The sequence below is a fragment of the Panthera uncia genome, chromosome C2, assembly GCF_023721935.1.
Source record: "Panthera uncia isolate 11264 chromosome C2, Puncia_PCG_1.0, whole genome shotgun sequence".
NCBI lineage: Eukaryota > Metazoa > Chordata > Mammalia > Carnivora > Felidae > Panthera > Panthera uncia.
In genome coordinates this window covers 20,413,810-20,430,859 of record NC_064810.1, presented here as the reverse complement: position 1 = coordinate 20,430,859, position 17,050 = coordinate 20,413,810, and positions in this window count along the sequence as shown.

The window sequence follows — 17,050 nt, the reverse complement described above, 5'->3', positions numbered from 1 at the left end:
TATTGTCAGTAGAGTTTGAAAATATTAAACAGGCTACCGGAATTCTCTCAAATGATCAATATGTTAAACACTCTTTAGAAGAGATTACTTACACTGTTGAAAGAATTCTAAAAAAGTAAAAATAAATGACTGTCATGAGTTTTTATTATCTAATCCTTTCCTCCATGTCCAGACTCCTCCACCAGCACATTTTCTTCATTTGGTTCCACTATGTGCCCCTATGGCTTTCCCTACAGCTCAATGAATTTCCTTCCATTCCAGGACCTTGAGGCTCCTTGCAGTGATCTGCTGTCCTCTTTCATCCCCGAGACACCATACCCTTTGTCTTACGCTAACCTATACTGCACTTCGAAGCACTTCTTGTCTGAAAATGCATTATTAGCTTTTGCTCAGATATCTATTATCTGTCTCCCCCAGTAAAATATGAATTCCATCAAGAGAGGTAAATTTATTTTCTCATGCTATATAAAGAATTATCATATAGAGTGGCTTAAAAGAGCACACATTTATTTCTTAGTTTCCTAAGGTCAGGATTCTGCACAGGGGTTACCTAAGTCTTATGCTCAGGGTCTCAATTCGTCTCAAATCAAGGGTATTCAACCAGGGTTATGATCTCAGGAAGTCCCAGAATTCTCTTCTAAGTCCATTAGGTGTTACTTTAATTCACTTTCTTGGAGGTACAGGACTAAGGTCCCTGCTTTCTTACTGGCTGTCAGCTGAGTCCTTTCTCAGCTCCTAGAACTCACACACCATTTCAAAGCAAGCTGGAGAATCTCTTCTTTCAGTCTCCTAAGAGAGTCTCATATAAGTTAATTATTGGAGGAGGACTATCTGTAGCATAATATATATATATATATATATATATTTTTTTTTTTCCCTGGTTTCTGATACAGAACTCCTAAAATCTAAAATCCTTGGGATTTCCTGAATGATAGAAGTATCTTTTGTATATTAATGAGATGATTCAATTGTGTGTGTGTATGTTTGTGTGTGTGTGTGTGTGTGTGTGTGTGTGTGGTGGGGATGGAGATTAGATAACTTCAGAATGGGGTCTGATCACCAAAAAAATTAACTACATGATTAGAGGGATAGAACTTTTAGTTACACTCCCCAAACTCTGGGAAAGGGAGAATGATTGGAGATTGAGTCAGGGATCAAAGCAATCATTGCTACATAATGAAATTTTATTTAAAAAAATCAGAATGACAAGACTTGGGGAAGGTTTTGGGTTGGTGAACATATCTACTTGCTGGGAGGATGATGTACCTTGGCTCCACTGGGATAGAAGCTCCTGTGTTCAGGACCCTTCTGGACCTTACTCTGTGTCCCTATTCATCTGGCTGTTAATTTTACCCTTTATAATAAAACTGTATTCATAAATATGGTGCCTTTCTCAGTTCCATGAGTTACTGTAACAAATTATGGAACCTAATGTGGGTTTGTGGGAATCCCGGACTCTGTAGTCAGCTAGGCAGAAGTGTAGGTCACCTGGGGACCCAATTTGCAGCTAGCTATGCAGTGGGGGTAATCTTGTGTGATGGATCCCTTATTAAGCTAATTCCATGTATTTAATGCCCGAATTGACTTGAATCCTGTCATACCCAGTTGATATTATATGTTGATTGGAGAATCAGTTGCTGTAGAGAAAAACCAAGCACTATCTTACCACCTTTGCCATATAGCATAACCTAATCAAAGAAGTAAATACTCTGTCATATTGTCAGGTCCCGTCCACAACGCAAGGGAAGTGAATTCTGCAAGGACTTGTCTAATAAGGGGAAGGCAGCAAGGCCATCTTAGAATTCTTCCAAGTACAGCAGAGTTGCTATAGGCCTAGTCATAACATATAGTCTTAAACAATGCTTGACACATATAAATAGACTGGCATAGATTTGCTTCTTGACAGTGAGTTTTTTTCACTTGGCTTACTGTTTATGCACACAAAACTATTTTACTTGAAAATATTAGGGGCGCCTGGATGTCTTAGTGGGTTAAGCGTCCGACTTTGGCCCAGGTCACGATCTCACGGTTTGTGACTTCAAGCGTCGCACCGGGCTCTGTGCTGGACAGCTCAGAGCCTGGAACCTGCTTTGGATTCTGTGTCTCCCTTTCTCTCTGAAAATCCCCTGCTTGTGTTCTCTCTCTCGCTTGCTCTTGCTCTCTCTCAAAAATAAATAAACATTAAAAAAATGAAAAGAAAAGAAAAGATTTAAAATATTTGAAGTTATTTTAATGATCGATGATACAGGTCAACATTATCCACTTTGAGGTTGATGCAGTCCTTGTTCTAGATTAGATTTTAAATGCTGGTGCTACAAAGGTAACCAAAGAGTCATCTACGAATTTTTTAATCATTTTGAAGTTTTATGGTAGGTATCCTGAAACTTGCTGTGTTTCTATAAGCTGTAGCCTGTAGCCTTGTGATCTAGTTTTTGTCCTGCTTCATCAACCTCCTAAATTCTATGATTAGGGGTGAGACATTTTTTTTTTCCTTCTGAAGGTGTGTCAAACAGCTCCGGAGATACCATTTACCTGGAAATGAAAAGGTTTTACATGCAGTCAAGTCTCAAGTTCACAGTTAACAAGTAAATTTATATAAATGTAAAAACCCACTGAGATAGTTATCATTTAACCATTCACTAAAAAGCTGTAACAACTCTCCAGTAAAAAAATGTTCATATATATGTATATTTATTTCACACATATATATTTCTATAATATTCAAAAACACATTGTGTATATAATTCTTTTAAAAACTTGGTAGGTAATCTAACCTTACGTCCTCTTAAAAATGGGATGCAAGTTAAGGATTGACAGTTTGGGCTAGATGATAATGCTGAGTGTTTCTGAGGATGTGAATCACCTTTAAACCTGGGGTATTGTTCTGAGTATGTGGCCACTGACCCTGAGGCTGAACCATAACTCAAATTTTCCTGAACCTCAACCACTACTTTTAGTGACAAATGAAACAGATTCTACAAACTGCCTCACACAAATAATGCTTTTGATTGCTTGTTGTGCTCACTTGCAGAGTTGAGAGAACTATTTTTCTTCTAAACCTTAAGGACGAAAATGTATTAGTCTTTCCACTTCTAATCCAATCAGTGCCATTTTTCCTCTTGTGAGTGAATGGTTTTGTGGAGTCTCAGTTGGTCATTATAACCACTGGCTTATGAAAGCTTCAATGCAATTCAGAACTTCTATATTGTGTAACCTTCAATGTAGCACTTTGGCTGTCCGTAAATAATTTAGTTCAGAAGAAAGCATCTTAATCTTGTTATTATTATATACAGCTATTAAAAAGTAAACGTAATACATGAATAATATAATGTTACCTAGAAAAATAAGAATAGCAAGGACAAATTATATACGATTTATTATATGTAAATATTATAATTTTATTAAAAATCAACATACTACATTGCTTAAGACAACGGACTACAAACAGCCTGACTTCTGGATCCATCCCCTTAATGTAAAATTTGTATTCATTTAAAACCCTCATTTAATATCTTATGCATCCAACATTACAAGTACTTTTGAAAATTGCACCATTTAGCACCCTATGAAATAGTCATTACTATTTGTGCCATTTTGCAGAAAAGACCATTTTCAGTTCAGTAAGTTAGTCAGCAGCCTACAAGGAGAGGTTAAAGAAGTTTCTTCCAGAAGCAAAGTCTCATGTCATCTTCTTTCAATATCACACTCACCAATTATCAATGGCTACCACTATCTGATCTAGAACTGACTCAGTGGAGTGAGTTATGTCTCAACAACAACCATTACATTAAAGGGAAACCTTTACTGAACTTGCTAATGAGATTTGTCAATCACTGTCATGTGCATTAATACAGAAGTAAATAATTGACTTATTTTCAATCATCTTGCCTTGTAGAACCTTTAGGGATACCTCACAGAATTCTGGCTTGATACACTTTATTCTAGAGTTAAATAACTTACCTGAATTTTTGCCAAGATATTATACATTTCTTCTGATTTTCATCTTACATATAGGTGATACATTTAACAATTTCTCAAAGGTATTAATAAGGCAATGTTAACACATTTTTCATAATTTGAGTTCAAGTAAAGCATATGATTACTGTGATATTCCATTTATTTAAATAGAATTTTTATCCTGAATGGATCAGTGGGATCATAACACTGTGATTTTTTGATTTTGAGAAAAAATAGAATTTCTTATAAGTCCTTATTTTAAATAGACATTCATGGATGAACCCTTAAAGTATTTGAAACTTGATTCAAAATGTTGAGTGGATAGTGATAGTTGAAATAATATAAATCAAGTCAAAGTTAATTGCCAGAAGAGGTAATCAAGTTCACATACGCTTTATTTATTTTACATAGATTTTATAATGTTTCCTAATTCAAACAATAATGTGAAACAAACATGATATTGAGGGCTCAACCATCCAGTATAGAAACATTATCACATCTAGTGTTCTATGCCTCAGAAATATTGGTATCAAATAATGAAATTGTACACATCCACTTTGTTATTTTATTAGTAGTAAACACCTTGTTACAGAATATTGTTTGTTTGTTTGTTTGTTTGTTTGTTTAAAGCAATCTGTACGCCCCACCCCCCATAGGACTTGAGCTCATGACCTCAAGATTGAGTCACATACTCTCTTGACTAAACCTGCCAGGCACCCCACCCTTGTTAGAGAATATTAAGCAAAGAATATGAGCAAGTAATATGTTTCCAATTTAGCAATTTGATATCTGAAATGCATTTTCCTGTTAGATTATATATTCAAAATGAAAATATTCTTTTTACTTCATTTTTTAACTCCCTTTGGATAAAAGTTATATGGATGTAACAGTTATGGGCTGCACTGCATCTCCCCCAGATTTCTGTGTTGAAATTCTAACCTACTGTACCTCAGAAATGTGACTGTATTTGAAGATAGTGTCTTTAAAATGACAACTAAGCTAAAATAAGGTGTCAGGGTGAACACTAATCCAGTATAATTGATGTCCTTATAAGAAGAGGATAGTAGGACACAAACAGACACCAACCATATTCATGGGTAGAGACACTACCATGTGAGGACCTAGAGAGAAGGTTACCATTTGCCAGCCAAGAAGAGAGGCTTTCGGAGATCCCAAACCTGTCAACAGATTGATCTTAGACTTTCAGCCTCCAGAATGGTGAGAAAATGAATTTCCCTTGTTTAAGCCATATGGTGTGGTGTTTTTTTTTTTTTTTATGGCAGTCCTAGGAAACTAATATAGTAACATCCCCTAAGTTTCTCTTCCCTTTCATATAATTACTTTTTCTTTTTGTATGTGTGTCCGTATGCTAGGCCTCCCTTGAAAAGATACCACAGACTCTATGACTTAACCAATAGAAATATATCATCTCACAGTTATGGAGAATAGAAGTCCAAGATGAAGGTGTCAGAGGTTTTGTTGGTCCTGAAACTTATCTCCTTGGCTTCCGTGTGGCTGTCTTCCCCGTGTGTACTTACACGTGGCCTGTTCTCCATGAACACTCATCGTTTGTATCTCTTCCTCTTCTAATGAGGACACAGTCATATTGGATTAGGGCCCCACCCATAGGATATCCTTTAATGGTTGCTACCTCTTTAAAAGCCCTACCTCCAAATGCATTCCAGGTTTAGGGTTTCAACACACAATTTTGAAGTGACTCAATTATGTCCATGACGATATGCACATGTATTCAGCAGTTCACATGTTTATTTGATTTTAAACATACATTTCCATAATTAGTAAATGGGAGCTTAGCAAAAAGAAATTTCCATAAAATGTCTGAGTATGACGATTTCTCTAATGTCTATTTTTATTAGATTATTAATAACTGGCATTTGGTAAGATAGTGACTTTCTATTATTATTTCAGGATGCAGTGCTAGCATTTAGTCATTAATTTTATGTCTCTACTTATATGATTGATGATTTTGTAGCCCGTCTCTTTTTTTAAATGTTTATTTATTTTTTAAGAGAGAGACAGAGACAGCATGAGCAGGGAAGGGGCCGAGAGAGAGGGAGACACAGAATCCAAAGCAGGCCCCAGGCTCTGAGCTGTCAGCACAGAATCTGACCAAGGGCTCAAACCCACCAACTGTGAGATCATGACCTGAGCCATAGTCGGACTTAACTGACTGAGCCACCCAGGTGCCCTTATAGACCTTCTCTTTTATAGTACTCCTGTCCACTGTGCACCTATATTTTTTAACTGTGAGGAAATCTCAGCACCATTTCTATTGAAAACTGTCTCCCATTTGAGTCTCATGAACTGTGAAATATAGTTTGGATACAGGTAACAAGATAAATAGTTTTCGATTGTCGCCTACAGATAATGGTTTGTTCTTCTCTGGAAGCTAGTGAATCCAAAAAATACTCTGACATAAATTCTTTGTTCTTTTAATAACAATCAGAATTTAAGTGGATGGGTGAATTCCTCCAGACTCCATGTGATATATAAGAACAAATCTTATCAAAAATATATGCTTCAGACAATATTTAACACCATTTAATTTAGAATTAATTTAAAGTTAATTTAGAATTTTCATTTAGAATTTAAAAGGACAGGCTTTTAAAAATGAAAACAATAGGGGTGCCTCGGTGGCTCAGGAGGTTAAGCTTCTGACTTCCCCTCAGGTCATGATCTCGCAGTTCGTGGGTTTGAGCCCCACGTCGGGCTCTGTGCTGACAGCTCAGAGCCTGGAACCTGCTTCGGGTTCTGTGTCTCCTTCTCTCTCTGCCCCTCCCTTACTCACAGTCTGTCTGTCTCTCTCTCTCAAAAATAAATAAACATTAAAATGTTTTAATTAAAACAAAAATAAAAAATAAAATGAAAACAGCATTTAAAACTATGAAGAGTTTTGGCAGCTTAAATGTTTTATAGTAATTATTCTAAACAATAATTAGTAATAATTAATAATTATCATATATATCTCTTTGCCCTTTAATTTTAGATTGAGAAAATGTGTTAAATTACTTCTGTGGAAAAGTAAGGCCTATAAAATTTTAGTGTTGAACTACTCATAGTTTAGTGTTGAACTCATAGTTCCACCTTATATTTGGCTTAGTACAAATTTATGTGGAAATCAAGACGTCACCACTAATTGTGTGTATTAAAAAAAAAAAGACCAGTGTCTTTGAATAATTCATGTTAATTAACTCCATGGATGTGGATCGACCTTATCATATTGTTGGTTATATTCACATATTCTTACCTCTTTTATTTTACTGACATATCAGTTGATTTTCAGCAAAGCTGTCAAAACAATTCAATGAGAAAAAATAGTCTGTTAAGTATTATACTGGGGAAACTGGATATCACGTGAAAAAGAATAAAGTTGGTACCCTATCTCAAAACATATATAAACTTCCACTCAAAAAGGATCATAGATTTAAATCTAAGAGTGAAAACTGCATTTTTTGGAAGAAATATAGCAGTACATCTACATGACCTTGGACTAGGCAATTTTTACTTAGGTAAGATAGCAAAAGGACAAGTGGCAAAAGAAAAAACTCATAAATTGGGACTTTATCTAAAAAATAAACTGTGTATATGTGTGTGTGTGTGTGTGTGTGTGTGTGTGTGTACTGCATTTCTTTTAAACATATAAACTATTTATTTGACTTCTATATTCAACCATTTTGAAAAGTCAATACATACAAACAGCAATTACTGTGTCAAGGCATTCAAAATTTCACATATAAAGAAATGTGCTACACCCTTCCACTATTGAGAACAATGAATCTCTGGCAAATAATTAGTTGTTAATTTATAAAGAACTACTGATTTAATCAGTATAAAAGGTATTAAAGTAAATAGAAAAATTCATCAAAATATAATTTTTAATTTCTTATCAATATCTTTATCCTAATGGGTCCACAGTTATAGAGTGTATTATTTTAGGAAACATGCTTCCTGATTTCAAAATATATTGAAAAGCTACAGTAATCAAAACGGTATGGTACTGGCATAACAACAAACATGGCGTAACAGTGTAGCGTGATAGGCTGGCATAGCAATAGGCATAACAATAGACCAGTGGAACAGAATAAACAGCCCGGAAATAAACCCACACTTACATGATTATCTGATCTTCGACAAGGATGCCAAGAACACTGAGTTAAAGGATAGTCTCTTCAGTAAGTGGTATTGGGAAAACTGAAAATATACATTTAAAACGATAAAATGGGTGAAGGGGAATGAGAGAGACAGGCTTCCATTTATGGAATGAATAAGTCATGAGAACAAAAGGTATAGCATAGGGAGTATGGTCAATAATATTGTAATAGCTTGTATGGTGATAGATGGTAGCTACACTTGGTGAGCACAGCATAAAGTATAAGGCTGTTGAATCACTATGTTGTACACCTGAAACTGTACCATTGTGTGTCAACTCTGTGTAAATAAAAAAAAAAATTAAAATAATGAAACTGGACACTTACGTACACAAGCATTAAAATGGATTCAGGACTTAAGCGTAAAATCTGAAACCAAAAAATCCTAGAAGAAAACATAGGGGAAAAGCCTCTTGGCCCTGGTCTCATTAATGTTTTCTCTGATATGACATGAAAAGTCTAGACAACAAAGGCAAAAATAGACAATCTGGGACCACATCAAACTAAAACTAAAATCCTTCTGCACACCATAGGACACATAATCCTAAAAAAGCGGTCCATATAATAGGAGACAATATTTGCAGATTGTATGTATGCTAAGGGTTAATTTCAAAAATATATAAGGAACTTCTGAAGCCTAACAGAAAAATCAAATAACCCCATTAAAAATGGGCTAAGGAACTGAGTAGACATTTCTCCATCAAAGACATAGAAATGGCCAACAGGTGTATGGGAAGAGGCTCAACTTCACCAATCACCAGGACATGCAAATCAAAATTGTAATGAGATACTATCTCATGCTCCTTAGGTTGCTATTATCAAAAGAAAACAAAACAAAAGCAAAAGCAAAACCGAAAGATAGTGTTGACAAAGTTGTGCATTAGAACCCTTGTGGACCACTGGTGGGAACGTAAAATGGTACCACGACTGTGGAAAATGGTTTGGCAGTTCCTAAAAAATTAAAAAGATAGAACGACCATATTATTCATGAATTCCACTTCTGAGTGTATACCCAAAAGAATTTAAATCAGGATCTTGAAGAGATATCTATACTCTCATGCTTAATATGGCGTTGTTCACAGTAAGCAAGATAAGGAAACAATTCAAATGTCCATCGACCAAAAATGGATGAAGAAAATGTGGTATATGCATACAAGGTAATATTATTCAGACAAAAAAAAAGTGAAATCCTACAATTTGTGATGGCATGAATGGACTTGGGAGACATTATGCTAGGTGAAATAGGATAGTTACAGAAGGACAAACAATGAACGATTTTTTTAATGTTTTTATTTATTTCTGAGACAGAGAGAGACAGAGCATGAGCAGGGGAGGGGCAGAGAGAGAGGGAGACACAGAATCGGAAGCAGGCTTCAGGCTCTGAGCTGTCAGCACAGAGCCCTACGCGGGGCTCGAACTCACGTACCGTGAGATCGTGACCTGAGCTGAAGTCGGACGCTCAACCCACTGAGCCACCCAGGTGCCCCACGATTTTTTTTTTATGAGGCATCTAACATACTCATATGTACAGAAAGAGCTAATAGAATGGTGGTGACCAGGGGGTAAAAGTATGAGGAGAGAGGAGGAGTTATTTAGTGGGTATAAAGTTATAGTTAGACAAATGAGTAAGAAACTGCTGTACAACATAGTGCCTATAGTGAACAGTAAGATAGTAAAATTTCATTAAGAAGGTGTATCTCAGGTTAAGTGTTCTTGCTAACAGTAACAACAAAAACAAAGGAAACACAATAATAAGAGGACACATGAAACCTGTGGAAATGATGGATGTTTATTACCTTGATTGTGGTGGTGGTCACGCGATATATACATATGTCCAAACTCACCAAATTGTATACATTAATTATGTACCGTTTTTTGTGTACTAATTACACTTAAAGAAAGCTGGAAACAATAAATAGAATGACTCCTTCAACCACTTTTATTTCTCAGTGTCCTTCTTAATCATCGTAATAACTGACTTTTAAAAAGTTGTTCTGGGTTTTTTTTTTCCTGACAACCAAGTAATTTCATCAGGCAATGTCCTCAATGGTTGATGGGAAAAAGTAACAGGCTGTGATCATGAAATATTCTGGGCCTTCTGCCTACCCTCTTGTGAAGAGTATCTGTCCTTTATCTATTTGACACATTGGACATATGCTAAAAAAAAATGTATAAAGAAAGGATTTGTCAGCTTTAAAAAATGTTTGGAAACATGCAGTTGAGAATATAAAGTACTTTATTATAATATGAAGAACTCAGGTTTGAGTAAAACACAGGGAGGCATTCTTTCCAAAGTCTACATGTATGAAGTTCATGTAAAATAAATTCACTTTGTGATTTATGGTTAAGGATAATTTTGTTTATTTTTGTTTGCGTTTTGTTTTGTATTTTCCAGAGTAGCCACTTAGTTATACATATTCTTAATCTGCAAAGATTTCTCTAGATATGTAAGAAATTAAGACACTAGTGTTTGTTTTTCTCTTAGAAATTCTAATTTCAGATCTAAACCCCTTCCTGGTGTCTCCGGTAATAAAACAAACATAGAATTTTTTCTTCAAGAATCCCGTTTCCTGGACTGATAGAAATACAGGCTAGAGAGTTTATCAGAGTTCCCACTGGAAGAATCACATTTGTTCTTTGAATTAGCACCTGGAATTATTACCGAATACTCTAAACCTATGCATTCTATCATAACCATTATGGTTATCATCCTTATCCAAATAGAATATTAGATATGCATAGTCTCAGAACTAATACCTGGAGGGGTTTTATTGATCAAGCAGATTATCTATTATTTCATTTCCTTATGGCTATGGCATTAGAAGATGGAGGTGGGACAGTAGGGACAGTAAACTACCCTCCAGACTGAGAAGGCACTTTAAGACCAAAAACAACAACAACAACAACAACAAACAAACAAGCCACTCCTTACCCTTTACGCAGATTTTTATTCAGGGTAACTTACTGATGGGAACAACTAGCAATCAACCCGGTGCTATGCAGCCATTCTCTGCCCCCCATCTGGACCTTAACCCACAGCTTTTATAGAGTGAGCTTTGTGATGAGGTCAGAGGTTAGTTCCCTAGTGTGGTGCTATCTGTATGCCAGAGGATTTCTATTAGTTACATCAAGTGGCCCCTTCTGTGCACCAGTCACCTCTACTGGTTATCTAAAGTGGAGCACTCTGTGCAGCACTTTAAGGAACATCAGAGCAAGCCTTCCCACATCTGGCCAGGACACGTGTTAATCTCCAACGGGTCTAGAACATGTAGCCTAGAGGGAAGTCATCTCATGGGCATGAACAAGATAGAAGAACCAAAAATGGAGTCACTATTGTCAGCACTCCTACAAATGGGGGGGGGGGGTGGGGATTTATATAGTATCCTTTATATAGGAAATTCTTAGAAATCAATTACTTTTATTGGTTCCAGCTAAGAAAATCGGGTTGATCAAAAGCAAAATGTGCCTTTTAATGAAGATGATCCAAATAAAAATTAAGATGATTAATTCAAGGCAAAGAAATCCAAGAACGAATCTAATGTTTGATTAAACTACTGGCAGAATGTAATAAGAAACTTCTTAGAAATCATTAGCTAACAGAAGCCACAAGAACCGTATCAGATTATAGAAATATCAATGGTGATATGGAAAGCTACAAGGATACTTAAGTTTTCTTTATTCATCCCAGTATCTTGTTCTTTTTACATACCTGCTTATACACTTGGAAAAAACAAGAGGATCCAACACTAACAATAAGAATATGGAATCTTTATTTATCTATTCATTCACATGGATTTAAACATTAAATCACTGTAGACTTCTGATGTGCTAACAAATTGGAGTGATTCGAAAATCAAGTACCAGGAAACTGAAATGACATTAAAATTTTCTAGAAACGGGAGGCAAATGCTAAGTGTAACAATTTCTCCTGTTTCGGTTTTGAATTTATATTATGGCCACAATTTCCACTTTTTCTAAATTAGGTATATACTGTGATACATGTACTCTCAGTGACTTCAGAATAGAGGATTTCATCTGATTCATCACATAGATTATGTATGTTGCCACTATTCTATCTCATTAATATCACATTTAAACTGAAACAATAGGATAAATTATGCTACGAATGGTGTAAATTACAGCCACTTTTTAAAATATCAAGCACTTTTCTTTCTTTTTCTAGTTAGAGGCAAAGTTTTTAGGATTCTATTTTCAAAATTGCAAGCATTCAATAAAATTAACTATAGGTATATTACAAGCGAAATAAACAATAACCAAACAAAAACCCAAACTCTACCAACATGCATAAGAGGGATGCCTGGTTGGCTCAGTTTGTTAAGCTTCTGACTTTGGCTAAGGTCATGATCTCACGGTTCACTGGGCTCTGTACTGACGGCTCACAGCCTGGAGCCCACTTTGGATTCTGTGTCTCCTTCTCTTTCTGCCTCTCTCTCTCTCTCTCTCTCTCTCTGTCTCTCTATCAAAGATAAATAAGCATTAAATTTTTTTAAATATGCCTAAGAAAATAGTATTGGAAAATAGGGAATAAATCAAGCTCAATATATTCAACATAACTACATCTAAAATGTTGATATTCTACATGTGGATTTATTAATAAAGAAATGAAATAATCAAAACAAGGGGCACCTGGATGGCTCAGTTGGTTGTGTGTGACTCTTGGTTTGGCTCAGGCTATGATCTTAGGATTTGTGAATCCGAAACCCACATTGTGCTCTATTATGTCACTGTGGAGCCTGCTTGGGATTCTCTCTCTCTCTCTCTCTGTCTCTCTCCCTCCCTCTTTCTCTCTCCCTTTGCCTTTTGCCCACTTGCTTGTGTGCTCTCTTTCTCAAAAAAAAAAAAAAAAAAAAAAAAAAAAACTTAAAAAAAATTAAAAAAAGATATAATCAAAGTTTGTTGTACTCTCAAGTACTTCTTGATTTTTTTTCCTTGTTTTTATAAGGCAGACCACATTCTTGAATTTGACAATAGGGCTTCCCAAAACAAAAACTGGTGAAATGAAAATTAATTTTCCAATAGAAAAATTTCCACTGAATATGCTGATGAAACTGTTTAGGTAAAGCCAATTGTCACAAACTGAGGAAGGCACTGCCCTTTTACTTGTAATGGGATTTGTGGATATTTGGGGCTGGGTTTGAGCCATAAGGGATTATTTCTGATAATGAAAATAACCCAAAATGACCTGGAGGAGATAAACTTGTAATATAATTTATAAAACCATTGGCATACCAGATGTATACAATAAGGCCACTGCATTGTTTAAGCAAATATTTAGCGACTAATTCAGCCGCACTGTTTCTGAGCAGCATTTGTGCATCTTTCAGCAATAACACTCTGTACAGATTTTCAATGAATTGGTCTTAGCAAATTGGACCTCAGGGTTTTTATTTTGGATGATTTTGATAATCCAATTATACCCCAAACTTATTTAGTTTATGCCCCTGAATATATAAAGAAGCTAGTGAAAGCAAAATGATTATTAGAAAGAATGTAGATTTAGCTCCTGTAATGTGGTTGACCAGATATTCTGAAAAAGTCTTCCTGCACCGAAACATTGAAGATTTGCTGTTAAACAATAATTAACATTATTTAAATGTATATCTCTGCTGGAAATAAAAAAGGGATGTTCAAGCCAAAACTTCAACAGACAAAATCAAGCAAGTGAAGTATCTCTGAAGCTAACAAAAGCCCCGTGAAGCTGAAAGTTTTTATGTTTTAAGGCAGACCTGAGAAGAAAATGCAGTTCGGGATAAATACCTGGTGAGGTGTAAAAGCTAGAACTTCTGCATATACTCTGACCCCACCCCACCCGAAATTTGCATGTTAGTGAAATAAAGAACTAGGAAATAAAATTAACTTCTTTATTTGTAAATGTTTATTGATTTTTGAGAGAGAGTAAGTGGGGAGGAGCAGAAAGAGAGGAAGAGAGAGAGAATCCGAAGCAGGCTATGCACTATCAGCACAGAGCCCTACACAGGGCTTGAACTTGAACTCACAAACCATGATATCATGACCTGAGCCAAAGTCAGACACTTAATGGACTGGGCCACCCAGTACCCCCCCCCCCAAAATAAAATTAACCTCTTAAAATAAGGTAGCAAGAAAATAAATGTGTTTGACCTTGTCTGTGGGCAAAATGTTGGAAAAAAGTCTCCTTCAAAGAATTTACAACTTTAGTGAGCTCCTCAGAGACTGGGCCACTGGTTACATTATTATGCACTCCCCAAATAAAGGATGTATATTTTATCAAAATAACTTAATCTGTAACTTAAAACTTTCCCACAAATGTATATGTAGTTCCTGATGCTTTTATTTTTGAATTGTACCAAACATTCAAAACTGTTGTAAATGTCACACAATCTCCATCTGAGAAATAGAAAAAAGAAAATACTTCCCCCCTCCCATTTTGGGACACCTTAATATCCAAACCCAACAAGAACCATTAAAGAAAGTAAAGTTGCACTCCACATTTTCTAATGAACCTAAAGGCAAAACTTCTAAACAGAAGTATTAGAAAATAAAATCTCACATCAAATAAAACCAGCAAACTAACCAAACAAAATACTATATTATGAAGGATTTATTCAGGATGTCAGTGGTAGATTACATTTAACCAATGTAATCAGCAACATTATCAGGACAAAGAGTGAGGAAAAAATATCAAATGATGATCTTGATAGATGTAGACAAGTGCCAGATAAAAATGCAATATCCACCCACAAATATAAATTTTATAAAACAAAAGAAGTGACCATCCTTACTGATAAGGGTTATGAAAACAAACAAAAACATTAAATAGCGTACATCATGGGGAAATACTGAACTTTTAGACTTTGAGATCACTGATGGAAGAAAGATGACTGCTATCCCACTTCCTATCATTATTCTATTGGAATTCCAAACTACTGCAGAATGGCAATATATGATCCCTATAAGTTCAGGGATATCATAAGGTAAATATTTTGAGGGAAGAAATAAACTTATTTTGCACAGATGATTAGATTTCCTGCATAGCATACCAAAGGTATTTTACAAAGTAACAATTAAAAAAGAAGGTAACACATTTTCCTTATTATAAATCTTAAATAATAACTTCAATTATATATTTGAATCCATAACTAAAATTAGAATACATAATTAAAACACACTTTAAACAATATCAGCAAAAAAAAGGGCATTTGAGGTATGAATAGAGCAATGATATGGAATTCATTCATGGAAACTTATTTTAATTTCAGTGTATTTAGCATACAGTGTTATAGTAGTTTCAGGTGTACAATGTAGTGATTCAACAACATTCATGGAAACCTTTAATTCTCAAAAAAAAGTTATTAGAACATATTTCATTATAAAGGAACAAATAAATATTCATGGTATGAAGAATCATTACTGTAAAGATATCAATTTGCTGTAAGTTGACCAATTGTATATAATTTAAACATTCTTATAAGGAGTTTATTTTCAATGGGAATAGACAAGGTGATCTTGAATGTTAGAGAAAAAGTAAAGGGCAAAATATAGCCAATACACTCTTCAGACAGAGTAATTAAGGTGATCTGTCTTTCCAATTATCTATCTATTATAAAATCTAAAATTAAAACATTGTGTTACTTGCATCATCCTAGAAAATAGACCTATGATAGATACAAGAAGGTCCAGAAATTAACTATTCCTAGATGATCTAGGAAGTGGAGTGTGTATCACATTTCTAGCACTACCATAATTAACACCCAGGGTTTCCTGGGGGGCTTCAGTCAGTTAAGTGTCTGACATCAGCTCAGGTCATGATCTCACAGTTCATGAGTTCAAGCCCTGCATTGGACTCTCTGCAGTCAGCACAGAACCCGCTTCAGATACTCTGTCTCCCTCCTCTCTCTGCCCCTCCCCTGCTCTCTCTGTCTCTCAAAAATTAAAAACATTAAAAAATAATCAATAAATTAACACCCGACATGTCAAAAACAAGGTGGTGCTACTTTTCTGCATTGGGAGCCCTAATAGGGGGAAGACTGCTAAATACAAGTCTCAAGTAAAATTGAATGTCTCACCACATAGTATAAAATGTTCAAATTTCAGTTAAATGTTACTTATCATAGCAAGAATCTGGAAGACCTCAAGTTAAATAAGATAAGAACATCAGCAAAGGTCAACACCAAGATGCCACAGATATTAAAATTATCAGCCAGTGATTTTAAGGCAGCTATTATTAAATATTTCCACAAGAAATTATGAATACACTTGAAACAAATGAAAATAGACTGAAAATCTAAAGACAAAATATCTTGAAAGCAGACAGAGAAAGGACACATTATTTATAGGTGAAGAATAATTTGCATGACAGTGGATTTCACAAAAAAAGAGAAGAAGAAAGTGATAAAACAGTTCCCAAGTACTAGAAGAAAGGAACTGTCAAACTGAATATTCTAAATCCAGCAAAAATATTCTCCACTAATGAAGGAGCAAAAAAGCATTCTCACATATGTGAAAGCTAAGATAAATTGTCACCAGAAGATATACTCTTAAGTAATGACAAAAAAAAAAGTCTCTAAACAAATGATAAAAGAAAGTAACATGGACCAGCAGGAAGGAATATATAAATAAAAGGAGCAAAGGCATAGTAAATACAACAGATGGAAGTTTGGTCTTCAGTTTTCTTAATTTTTTTACATTGATGGAAGCAAAAATTAAAACAATATCTAGTGTGGTTCTCAGTGTAGAGGAAATATTAAAAGAGATTATAAATAAGGAGAGTAAAGAGATAAAATTAAGATCTCTATACTTTACTCAACTGTTTAAATGTCAACAGCATTAGACTATATTTTTATAATACCTAGGGAAACCACTAAAATATCTATACAAAGAGATATACTAAAAACAAAATAAGCACCCTATTAGTAAATAAAAGT